The sequence below is a fragment of the Rousettus aegyptiacus genome, unplaced genomic scaffold, assembly GCF_014176215.1.
Source record: "Rousettus aegyptiacus isolate mRouAeg1 unplaced genomic scaffold, mRouAeg1.p scaffold_m13_p_1, whole genome shotgun sequence".
In the NCBI taxonomy this organism is placed as follows: Eukaryota; Metazoa; Chordata; class Mammalia; order Chiroptera; family Pteropodidae; genus Rousettus; species Rousettus aegyptiacus.
In genome coordinates, this window is record NW_023416284.1 from 138675256 (window position 1) to 138688178 (window position 12923).

The window sequence follows — 12923 nt, forward strand, 5'->3', positions numbered from 1 at the left end:
CAAATCTATCAATGAAACAGTTTTGACAGTCCAGAAAAAGACCCATAAAAACATTTGAACATTTAGATATATAAGTGACATATTTTAAAACATGGGAATAATGTTGATTTATTTAATTATTTGAGTTAAAATTATGGTGTTAACTAAGAATAAATAAATTTAGATTCCCTACCTCAGAAGACACACAAAATAAATCTTGGTTAAATTAAGTTGCCAAACTAAAATAAATCTAAGAATGTCCTAAAAGATAAAACTTCAGAAATTTTTATACTGTTTGGGGTAAGAAAGATCCAAATTCTTAAAGTTATAAAGGAAAAGATTGACAGATTTAATAATATAAATATTTTAAGCTGTTGTATGGTAAAAAGTAGTATAAATAAGTTAAAAGACAAATGACTAAAAAATGTTTGCAACCCATTTAACTAGAAAAGGTTAATATATGACTCAAGAAAAAAAAAGCCATAGGGAGGAAAAAAGGAAAGTGGCTTAAATCAGGAATTTGCAGAAAAAATATAAATAACATGTATAGAGCCACTCAATTTAACTACCAACCAGGACATGCTAAGTAAAAAAAAAAAAAAAAAAAAAAAAAAGCATTTTTCACATAAAATTGGCAGAAAGAAACATCTAGTGCTTGCAAGGATATGGAGAAACGGGCAGAGTTAGGTACAATGCTAGAAGTAGCAGAAATGGGAAAAACCTTTTCAGAAGTATATTTTAAAATTTTGAATGTATATATCTTTGAAGAATTCTAATCTATCTATGGAAATAGTAGCGTGAATGCCCACATTCCTATATATGAATATTCATTGCATGATTGTAAGAAAAAAATTTCAAATTAGTATAAATGCTCCTCAATAAACTATAGTATGTAGGATAAAAATAAATAAATATGCATTTATTACAAAGAAAAACCAATGTACAAGCTATATTGATATATAAAACAACTTATAGAATTTACATTACTACTACTATATAAGTATACACACATATATATTTAAATATGTATATTTGAGTAATCAAGAGAAACATCAAGAAGAAGGCATATTGAACATTTCCAGTGATTATCTTCACTTATGAGTCACCGTTATAGGGAGATAATTTCTTATTTTATACACTCTTATTTTGTTTGATTTTGCTACTATAAGCATACCTTCCTTCCATAATAAGAAATACCAATCAAGATTTTTTAAAGTTTTTAATGCTAAGGTACTATGTTAGTCGGTCATAAAGATGCATTCGCACAATTATTCATTTAGTTTAACAAATAAATTGTAGTGAATGAAGCATTTGTGGTGTAGCGGGGTGCAGAATGAACATAAATCTCTGCCTTCATAGAGTTTATATTCTAGTGCAAGAACAAAAATAAAAAATAAACACAGTAAGAAATGTAAATTATAAATATATAAGTTATAAGTGCTATGAACAAAAAAGGTAGAGCAAGACAAGGAGATCCAGAATGCAAGGCATAATGGATGGGGGTTAGCTGGCGCAGCGGAAATTTTAAATAGGATGGTCAAGGTAGGCTCACTAAGGAGATATCTGAGCAAAGACATAAAGAAGTAAAGAGACTTAGCCTTGTGGATATCTATGGGAAGACAATATAAGGTAGAAAAATCAGAGAGGACAAAGGCCACTGTTCAGGTGCTCCTCATACTCTTTGGAGGAAGCACAGGGTGGCAAAAATGAGAGAGAGCAAGGAGGCAAGCAGATTGGGGCCATCAGATAAAGGGGCAGACGAGATGTAGAGGCAATGGGAAGGGCTTTGGAAGGACATGTTGTGCTCCCAGAGTATATCACAATACAGACTTTCTATCTCCTCTCTGATTTAGCACTTATAACAATGATTAACCACTAAAACTTCCCATCTGTCCCAAAAATGTGATATTAAGAGGGTCCATGTAATTTTAAACTTTCTTTTCCTGTAAAAATTTCTTTATGTTTTCTGGGAAGTTTTATGAACATTTATCTCTACTTTTAATAGTTTCCTCTGAAAGGCTAAAGTATCAGAACTTGGACTATTTACAAGAAAGCTCTTAGCTATTTTACATGTGATCCACTACATTGACAAAGCCTGCCCCCAGCTGCAGTGTCTTCTCAGAACAGAAAAAGGAGATCATCATGAATGTTTCTATCAATCACTCTGACACACAAGCTTGTGTGACTCCAATATAATGAATTTGAAATGAGCTTTTAAGAAGACTGCCAATCGGGGTCCTTGGCAGGTGAAGAAATCAAATAGAGACAGACGCGCCCACTACCCCCAGCAGTTACCAGATTGTGGATGCTCTTAAGCAAAAGAGATTTAGGCTTCCTGAAGAAATGATTTTTTCAAGTTAAGTTTGTAGAATTTTCTCTTTCTGCAAAATTTTTTTCATGTTTTATTGACATATAATTGATATAAAACATTATATTAGTTTAAGGTGTATGACATAATGATTTGGTATAAGTATATGTTATGAATGATTACCACAATTAGTTCAGTTAACAGCCATCACCTCACATAAGTTACAAGTTTTCCTCATGATAAGAATTTTTAAGAGCTAATTATTTTTACTAACTTTCAAATATGTAATACAATATTTTTAAGGGCATGATTCTGAGATTCTGAAGCCCTCCTCATCTTTGTTTGGATTCTGCATGTGTGTGCACACACACATTTATTTGTTTACTTTTTTGTTAGTTGTAATAAGAAAAGCAAAACAGAAAGTCAGGAAACTGGGTATTGGTCCTGGCTCTTGCCTCTAATTTCTGATATCCTAAGTAACTGAATTTCAGTTTCTCTACAATAATAATGAAACAGTATCCTGCCTACACTGTAGGTTTGATATAAAGATAAAAGAGGTAACATGGAAAAGCTCTATCAAAACTACAATAAGACCTAGACCACTCTAATCCTCAATTTAATTATTAAATATAATATATCATAAATATTCCAGGGATAAATGGGCTATTTAGAACCTATGGAGGCAGTTGCTAGCCAATCTACCTCAATTTTCTTTTTAATTTTTACAAATTTCTTTCAATTTTCTCTTTAATCTTTTTTATTTTTTTCTTTTAAGTTGGGTTTGCTTTAAGACCTTAAATAAAAGTACATTGTATACCATTGTGTAATCTAATTACCTGCACGTTTTTGAAATTTATTTTAAGTATATGCAACAGAATTTTGATAAATGTGACATTCGAGGCAGCTTCCATTTTAAAATGAAAGGATTTGATAAACATGGGGTGACAAATTCTGAAAGGAAGTCCATCAGTCCCAGGGAAACTGGAGTGGGCCATCTTGGATACATAAATGATTAAGAAAATCTCAAGGAGAGATGTAACTGAGTTCATGGCATTTTGTAAAGGAATAATAGTAATTCCTTTCAAAGATCCAGAGAGAATTCAGTCTGTTAAAAATCTTCTGTGAATGACACAGATAATAGAATAAAAACTATCCTTATTTTTTGGACTACTACTTTGTGTCACAAAGTAAGAAAGTGTTCAAAGACTGATGGGGACATGTCAAAAATTTACAGGAGTCAGCTCAAATGGACTTTCACTAGCCAATTCGAACACCACAAATGGCAACGTTAATAAATTATAACACATTGTGTTTTTTAAATCTATGGTTTGTATGATAATAACAATTTTAAAAAGTGTGAGAGATGGAAAATTTATATGTAGAGAAGGAGAGAATGCCAGTTAATAAATCAGAAGGAATGAAAGAAGTTCTGAAATCACCCATTTATAACCACCAATGTAATTGATTCAGAAAAGATTACTAGTAGATGCTAAAATAATTGGGTACAAGTTAGCTGGGAAAGTCACATCACGCAGTCATCACATCACCCCACATATTACTAATTACAGAGAGAAAAGTTACCTTTACAATACAGACAGGTACCACCTTAACCAAGTGGTCAAACTTAGCACAACTACCAATTACACAAACTGACGTTTTGTGCCTCCTAAGAAAGTACACATATTATATAGGTAGTGTTCATGACAAAACTATTTAATCTGAATCTAATTATGAAACTATAATTAGATAAATCCAGATTGTGAAAATTCTACTGGATGCCTGGCCTGGGCTCTTCAATAATGTCAGTGTCTTGGAAGACATTTAAAAAAAGGAAGGAAAAGAAGGAAAGGGAAGGGAAGAGAAGGGGGGAGAAGGGAGGGGAGAATTGCAGTACATAGTCTCTGAGGATTGTTGCCAATTAACTCCCTCCTCCCTGTACAGGTCTGCTATTTCTTCCGTTAGGCGGTGGCATCTATTTCCTCTCCTTGAACCTGGGCTGGTTTTTTGAGCTGTTATGATCCATGAAAGGCTATAGACATTGTACTAGTTCCAGAGACCTGGTAGCTTCTGCTTTTTGTCTCTTGGAACCCAGCTGCCATGTTATAATAAGAGAGTCCAGGCTATCCTGCTGGAGCAAGAGGCCACATGTAGAGGACACCAAGGATGAGACATGGAGAGAAAGAACACAGGGCAATAAACTGAGGCACTCAGCTGGCAGCACCAAAATCTCAGACATATGAAGGGTTTTCTTAGACCATCCAGCCCAGCCTAACCTAGCTGCCAGCTGGATATAGTTAAATGAGTGACCCTACTGATATCATACGGAGGAGAACCCTTCTGTCAGCCCACAGTAATGAAAGAAGTAACTAACTAACTAACTAACTAAATAGTTATAGTTTTAAGCCACCAAGTTTCAGGTTCATTTGTTATGCATTAATAGGTAACTGACAAAAAAAACTGAATACAACATATAGCTATTAAAGATATACTTGGGACAACTGGGGAACTTTGAAAGGACTGGATATTAGATAATATTATTATTTCAATGTTAAATTCCTTAGATGTAATAATGGTGCTGTGGTTATATAAGACAATGTGGTTGTTTTTAGAAAATCTAAACACTTGAAGGTGGAATATCGTGGTGTCTACAGCGTTCAGATTGTTCAGAAAAAAGTATCTGTCTCTATCTCCATCTCTGTGTGTTCACACACACACACACACACACACACACACACACAGAGATACACACACACTCACACTTGTGTGCTTTGTATCCTATATAAGAAAATGTGCAAAAACAACAACTGATTAATATAGGCAAAGGATTATACAGGTGTTTATTGTACTACTCTTGCAAATTTGCAGCTTTGAGATTTTTCAAAATAAAAGCTTGAAGGAAGGGAAATGAATGACTTAGAGATTTATAATCAATTATGTACTTTTAAATAAATGTTTTTATTTTGAAAAATAAAAATGAGAACTTAATAATTTAAATGAGTCTTGAAGACAGAATTTTAAATGTTGAATGTCTTGGATATGCAAGAATAATAGTTTGGAACAAATGGAGTATAGCTCAGTAGTAGGCAATTAAGACAGGAAAGCAAGACAGGAGGTTAGGAGCGCTGTGCCGTAAACAAGCTGTGTGGCTGGGCAAGTTACTCTCCCTCTCTGGGCATCAGTTTCCTTGTGTATAAAATAGAGGCTAATTGATGTCTACAGTTGTTTTCATTTTTATGGATCTCCAAACTGGTATAGCGTAATTTACTTAAGCATATACCACAAAAAGAATAAAACTACAAAAGGAATTGAAAAAAATCAAGAGTAATCTACAAAGTAATAAAGAAGAGATAAGAATCTTAGAGCATGATTTCTTAAACAGGAGTTTCCTTGGAAGAATGGAATGTCATACAGAGGCAAGTGGTTAATATTGCAATTCATGCTGATGGGAAATATCGTAACAAATGGGGCAGAGCAAAGTAGAAGTCAGGGTTAGGAAAGAGGATTTGAGCACACCCAGAGAGGAGCCTCACTGAAATTCACCTCATATATCCACTGTTAACCAGATTCTTACAGGTGAACTTTACTCAAAAGCTTACTGACAAAACGCAAGTTAAAGTTTATTCGAAGTAATTCCATAACAAGTCCTATGAAAGGCAAATAATGACCCTAGATATATCGCCTACCTTCTTTACATCAATGCAATGTTTCGTATGTTTCATATGTTTCATAAAGTAAAGTTCCTTTACTTTAAAGGAACACAAGCATGGACCCTGGCATTTATAGGGTGCTAGACTATATACCAGGCACTCTCCTATGGTATTTTATTTCATCTTCACAGCACTGAGAGGTGAGAAAATGAGGGTTGACTTGACAGTTGTCAAAATTAATTATACCAAAGACTCTACACCCCTACTAAGGAAAAATGGTAAAAGGACAAGAAAATAAAACAAAACAAACAAATGAACAAAATATCAGAATTCAAGGTGACCCCAAAAGGCTTGGTTATGTTATATACATAAAATAATTTCCATGGGAACCACTAGGTACTGGAATATGCTTCTACAGAGGTTGCAGGATTCCTCCTTGTAGTCTTTATAGGAAGGCTAGCAAAGGTCCAGGGAGGTATGGGAGGTAGCAGGCAGGAGAGAAGTTTCCCTGCACTGGGTCAGGAGATCTGGGTCCTCCCTGTGCCTATCCCACCTATTAGTTGTGGGACCCAGAGCATGTCAGGTAGCCTTACACAGCCTGTTTCCTCCTTCCTGTGGGCTTGAATTAAACCTTGCAGCTTTAATCTCCCTTCTAGTTCTAATTGATTCCAGCACCTCTTAGGCTTAGTCCACACCTATCCATTTATGAGCCATTGGTAGTTTGTATTTGCTTTCATAATTTTTTTAGCATTTAGATTTTATGAGTATAAATAGGTAAAATATAGTAAACATTGACAAGTATTTTTTCATAAAGGGAATTTAAAATTCCAAACCTAAAGAAAGGAGAAAGCTTATAAGTAGGAAAGAGTGGTTTCAAGGAAATGCACTAAATCATTGAAAGAAATCAAGACCTGACCCCCCAACTCAAACATTCATTCCACTTGTTTACCTCTTCTCTCTCCAGAGACCCTTTCCCAATGATAGTAAAGGGACAAGGACGGTATAAGTTCTGAAGGAAAAGAGAACTAAAGAAGAATCTTCAGCACATAAGGGATTTCAGTGCATATTTGGGCGATGAAAAAGCAGAACGGGGAGAGATACCAATGGGAAGCGAGCCAATTCACATGGGAATCTGAGGAAACTCAGAAATTGGAGGTGTGATGGGAAACATCATTTGAAACCCTGCATATATACAGAGCAATTGGACCCCAGCTGCTCTCTCAGGCCCTACCCAGCTTCCACCAAACAGGGGAATCAACTGAGAAAGAGGATGACATGGGATCCAAGTTATAGGGGCTCTGACACAGAGGTGCACTGAAGGACGGTTCTGTAAGAAAGCTATGTATGCAGTAGATTTCAGGGTAGTCATCCAGATTAGAGCAAAAGAAAATGCCCATGGAAAAGGTTTCCAGAAGACAAAGGGGAAAACTTTTACCTGATATATTTGAACATTGGTGGGGCGGCGGGGGCGTGAGCGGTCACTAATTGTTGTATATCAGATCTGAAGAAACATTGAGGAAAAAATTAAAAGGATAAACAAAGAAACTCCAAGTAAAAAATAAATGAAGAATATATGAATGTTCATAGCAGCATTATGCATAATAGTAAAAAAAAATGGAAACAACCCAAATTCAGCTGATGAATAAATATCTATGTATATTCATACAATGAAATATTATTTGTCAATAAAAAGGAAGGAAGTACGGATACATGCTACAATTTGATTGAACCTTGAGAATATTATATTAAGTGAAAGTAGCCAGGCACAAAAGATCACATATTGTATGATTCCACTTAAATGAAATGTCCAGAATAGGTAAATCTATAGAGATAGAATATAGATTAGTGTTTGCCTAGAGCTGGAGGAGTGAGAGGGGAGAATGGAGAGTGACTGTTAATGAGTTCCGTGTTTCTTTTTGGGGCGATGGAAATCTTCTAAAATTGGATTAGGGTGATGGTTGCAAAACTCCATAAATATACTGAAAATCATTAAATTGTACACTTTAACTCTGTGAACTTTGTGTTATATCTCAAAAAAAAACTATTAAAAACAAATGGAAAAATCAGGCAAATTTTGACTTTTTTTTAAAAAAAAAACTGTTCAAAAATGTAAAGATAATTGTACCACACACTACAGATAAATGTGCATAGTTATTATGTATATTTTTGATTTAACAAAAATGTCAATATACTAGTAGTATGGAGGGTTGAGGTGGGAAATAAAGGGGAGGAATAAGATAGTTCCTCATTTATCATAACAAAAAATTAATAATAAATTGTGCCTAAAACTGACAGATCAAGAAAAGTTAGAGAATCAAGCATATTACTAAAAAAATTAAAGGTAACTATGTTCAAGAGGCTTTAAGAATAGCAGTGGTTGCTTCTGGAAAGCAGAAATTAGGGGAGGGTGGATGGAGTGCAGTAGGAGCTGCACAATTGGTACAAGCTTTTTAGAGCTGTCTTCTGCTCTTTTGACCAAGTGCACTTACTACTTTAATAACAATTAAACTTAAATGTAAGACAAGTTCATTTTTATTGCCACTGCAGCCTGTAAAGAGTCATCCTGATGAGCCTTTGCCTGGGAACAAAGCAGCACCATTGCTCCACATTGGCCCAAGACTCCCAGCAAGTGTGTATGTGTCTCAGTGCTGACTCCAAAACTGACTCACCTTAGCGGGGCAAATCTGAACCAGGATTATTTGCTAAATCCACCAAGTAGGGAATTGAGGAGGATCTGACCTCTTTTGAGTTTTGAATAGAAATGTTACCATGAAACAAAATTACACAGGTACTACCAAAGAAGAGATTAAATATGTGAGAAACTGTTTTGTTCTTTTCATCAGACATCCTTAGGATAATGTGGCTGATGGATCATATTTGCTACTGTTGTTGTTTTTTGTTTTGTTTTGTTTTGTTTTCCAGATGAGAAAACTAAGACCTAGGAAAGCTGAATGGTATCCAGGTTCAGAAAATATAACAGGCAGAACTCAAATGAACATATCTAAAGACTTAAAATACTGTCGGTTGAGCACAACTATTCTCCCCAAGTCCCTAGGCTTGGGCACTGTAAAATATACACCATGTGCTCCCAGGCTGAAAAGCGGCTGATGCTAAGCATATTTCATTCATTTCCTGCATTGCTTAAAATGTGTAGTGGAATGTTTTCTAGATCCTCTCCATCTCTGAAATGAAATAAAAATTAAAATTGAGCCCGTTCTAAATCTTTTTGTGTTTCTCACTTAATCCTTTCACTTAATCATTTTTTTTATTATCAGAATGTTTTAATTGAAGACAGAGTTTACCATAGCCTTTATTTATTTTTTGACATTAATTTAATTTATTTAGTTAATTTATTTTTTAATTGAGGTGACATTGATTAACAAAACCCAATAAGTTTTAAGTGTTCAATTCAACAGTAAGTCATATATATATTGCATTGTGTGTTCACTGCCCAAAGTTGGAATTCTGTCACCATGTCATCTAAAACCACATTTGTGTAAATTAGATACATGTGTGGAGAATTTGACACCACGAAGAATTAAATAATAATTTTTAAGCAATGTTTTTGCTTAGAAAAACTCACATCTGATCAATTCCCTTAGTTCCAAGAACCTGCCTGATACATTCCTATATCAATTTCACAATGAAATACTTTTAAAAAATTGCTACATAGATTGTTTTTTTTCCATAGCTTATTTATTCTGGGTCTTATAAGGAATATCAGATATATAGATATAAATGTGGATATGGCTGTGGATTTATCAGCCAGATAGATAAGAATGTGGATACAGATATAGATATCACATCTTTTCTCATACGATCCCCATTTAACAGAGGAAGAACCAGGCAAGGAAGGAGATGGATGAATACACACTAATTCCCACTGAGGCACCTCCGATTATTTTCCTCAATCCACTCCACATAGCCTGGATTTGCATGTTTTTTATTTCAGGCAGCCTTCAGAATGATGCAGAAAAATGCTGTACAGACCTAGTGTTTTGAAATGTCTTTTATCAGCAATACATGCACAGTTACACTCCTAACAGCAACAACTCAATTTTAGATCATAACGCTGTGAGGATCTGCAGCAATAACTACCTTTTCAATGTTGACAGGTGACTAATTAAGGAGAAGGAATGTATCTTTAAGTTTGCTATCATGAAAAAAATATATACCACCCTCTCCAATGGTTCGGCACCTCGTGATTCCTCGTGATCTTTTTCCTTCTGAGCAGTTCAATTAGCGGGAAATCTCTCTCTGATGGACTGAAGCAGCTTGAGTGAACGCCCGAGCGCTCAGCCAATTAGGCTCATTTGAAGTTGCAGAATTGCCTTCTTTGGTGTTAAAACCCCATGTCAAACACTGGGTCTAAGATCATTTGTGCTTCAAAATGAGATTGACAGAGCAGCTGCAACAGGGGGCATGCCTGCTGGACGACTTAATTGTGGAGCCTGAAGGGCCATCATGAACCGACGTGCAGAGACCGCCTCGCCACTGCTGCATTACAAATGCTCTTTATTAACAGCGATCTGTAATCAATGGGCTCAGGCTTTTTGCCAGAGGCCCCAAATCAGACAGGCGCGCCTCTGCGTCAGGGTGGGCGGAGCCACGGGGCCTCCGCTATCGAACTGGGAAGAGAAGGCTGTGTTGTCCCTGCCTGACTCTTGGGTGCGATGCTAAATCAGAAAGGGACCCTCCTAATCATTCTAGGGGCGCCCTTCTCTCACCATCGCTTGAATATTCATTAACCCGGGTAAGCACAGCTCGCTATACATACCATTATATGTTATTGATGTGAATGAAACGAATTGCTTTTGTTTCAACAGAAGTAACTGTTCTAAATTAGTTCAGCATTATGTGTAAAGGTAACTTTTGATCAGGAATATAAAGGCTTTACACACACACACACACACATATACACACATATCCAGGTGTAAATACATAGATACGTAGACAGACACAATTCAGCAGATGTTAGGAAATAGGAGTTAGGAGGTCTTTCCGTACATAGACAGGTTAATTGCAGAAATTTAAAATCTATTTTGGAAACGATCTATAAATTCCAATACGATTTTCTTTCCTTTAAAAGAGATCATTACATAGCATTCTTTCTGAAAGTATATAATGAGAAAAGCACTGGACTGGGAGTCAGAAACCTGTGAGCTAGACAAGCTCCACTACCAGAGAGCTGTGTATCCTTGAGCAAATCATTTAACCCCTCTGGCCTTCCAGCCTTATCTGTAATATGTGAAGGACAGATAGGTTGTAATGTCCATGAAGTTCATTTTCTATCCACCTTCCCTTAAATGTGTTTAATGTTATTTCTTTCACTCTGTAGTGTAAGGAATCCATTTATTCTACCGTTAAGAAGAAGAGTGCAGATGGGATAGCCAAACCACCTTGCCTCAGGCCCCTCGTCCTATACTCAAATAAATATCATTTGCAGATATTATTTCTATAAAATCCTGTGTTAAGTGCTATGCAAGATAAGGCAAGACCAGAGTCACCTAGGCCCTGCCTGCCAATAGCTGAGTCTACCAGAGGGAGTCAGACCAATAGATAAACAACTCACCAGTTCTTGTGTTAGGTTGCTTTTCAGTTCAATAACAGATCCAGCTATATCCTATCCAGGGCTACTGGGTATGGCTACCTATCTGTGCATTACTCAACTGCAGGGGGCACTGTTATGTAGACCACCAGGTGAACGAATACTGTCTGGAGTTGTGCAACATAGCCGCCCCATTCCTACCAGATCAAATCAACAAGCATCGCACTCCATTAAGTTCTGAAAGAGATAACATGAGTGTCCTGCTCTCTGGTCATTATGCTCTAGAAATGAGCTCATGGAAAGTATATGAAATGAGCTCATGGAAAGTATATGATCTGAATTAGTGTGCAAAGCGCTTAAATTGCTTGGTACATAGCAAGCTTTTAATACATGTTAGTTTTTGTTCCGTTCATTTAAAAATATTTTGTACAATGATAATATTTGCTAGAAGGAAGAGATTTTATTTTGAGATATCTAAGGAAGGATTTATAGAGAAAGCAAAGTTTGAACAGAATCATAAAGTTTGAACAGAAATTTGAATAAGGAAAATATTATATCATGAGTTTAATTCAGATTCCTACGAAGTGTACCTAGAATGATGGGTCATCAAAGTGGAATCCCCTGGCCACTCAGAAGTCTGGCCATTTCTCACCATGGGATTCTAAGGAGTTCAAAACGCCAGCTATGTCACTATTCACTCAGCTGCCAATAGTCTCTATTAGAATAGTCACAAGTCTCCATGTCCTGACGTCCCCCATTTTCTTTTCAGCCAATTCTGTAGGGCAACTTCAGCCTCTTAATTTGGAAGGGCTCCACCAAACTAATTCGATATCCCAAAGCCACCTATAGGTTCCCTCAAGCTTACTTGGCTGCTATTTCATGTCTGTAAAAGTAGATGAAAGGGTTGTGAGTTGAAGAGTAGAATATTCCACTTTCTGCTGGGACCTCTATCACCATGGCTGAACATTACTGATCAGATCCCTCAGGTCCAACCAGAACAAAACTGAACCACCATACTACAACCCAATAGACCACAGAGCCACTCCAGTGTGAGGGATTAGGAGAGGAATAATAAAGATAATTAATAATGATAATAATAACATATATCCTAAATACTTTACATATGAATAAAATATGAAAGTTTTAGAAACTCATTGAACCCTCACAATAACACTTTGAGGTCAATACAGTTCCCAACTTATGATGCTTTGGTTTAGGATTTTCTTTTGATTCTGTGATAGTGTAAAAGTGACATACATTTAGTAGAAACCATACTTCAAATTTTGAATTTTGATCTTTTCCAACGCTAGCGATGTGCAGTACAATACCCTAGAGTTGCTGGGCAGCGGCAACCAGCCGCAGCCAGCCGCAGCTCCCAGTCAACCACACAATCACAAGAGTGAACAACTGACATTGTATGGTATATTAATTGTGATAGATG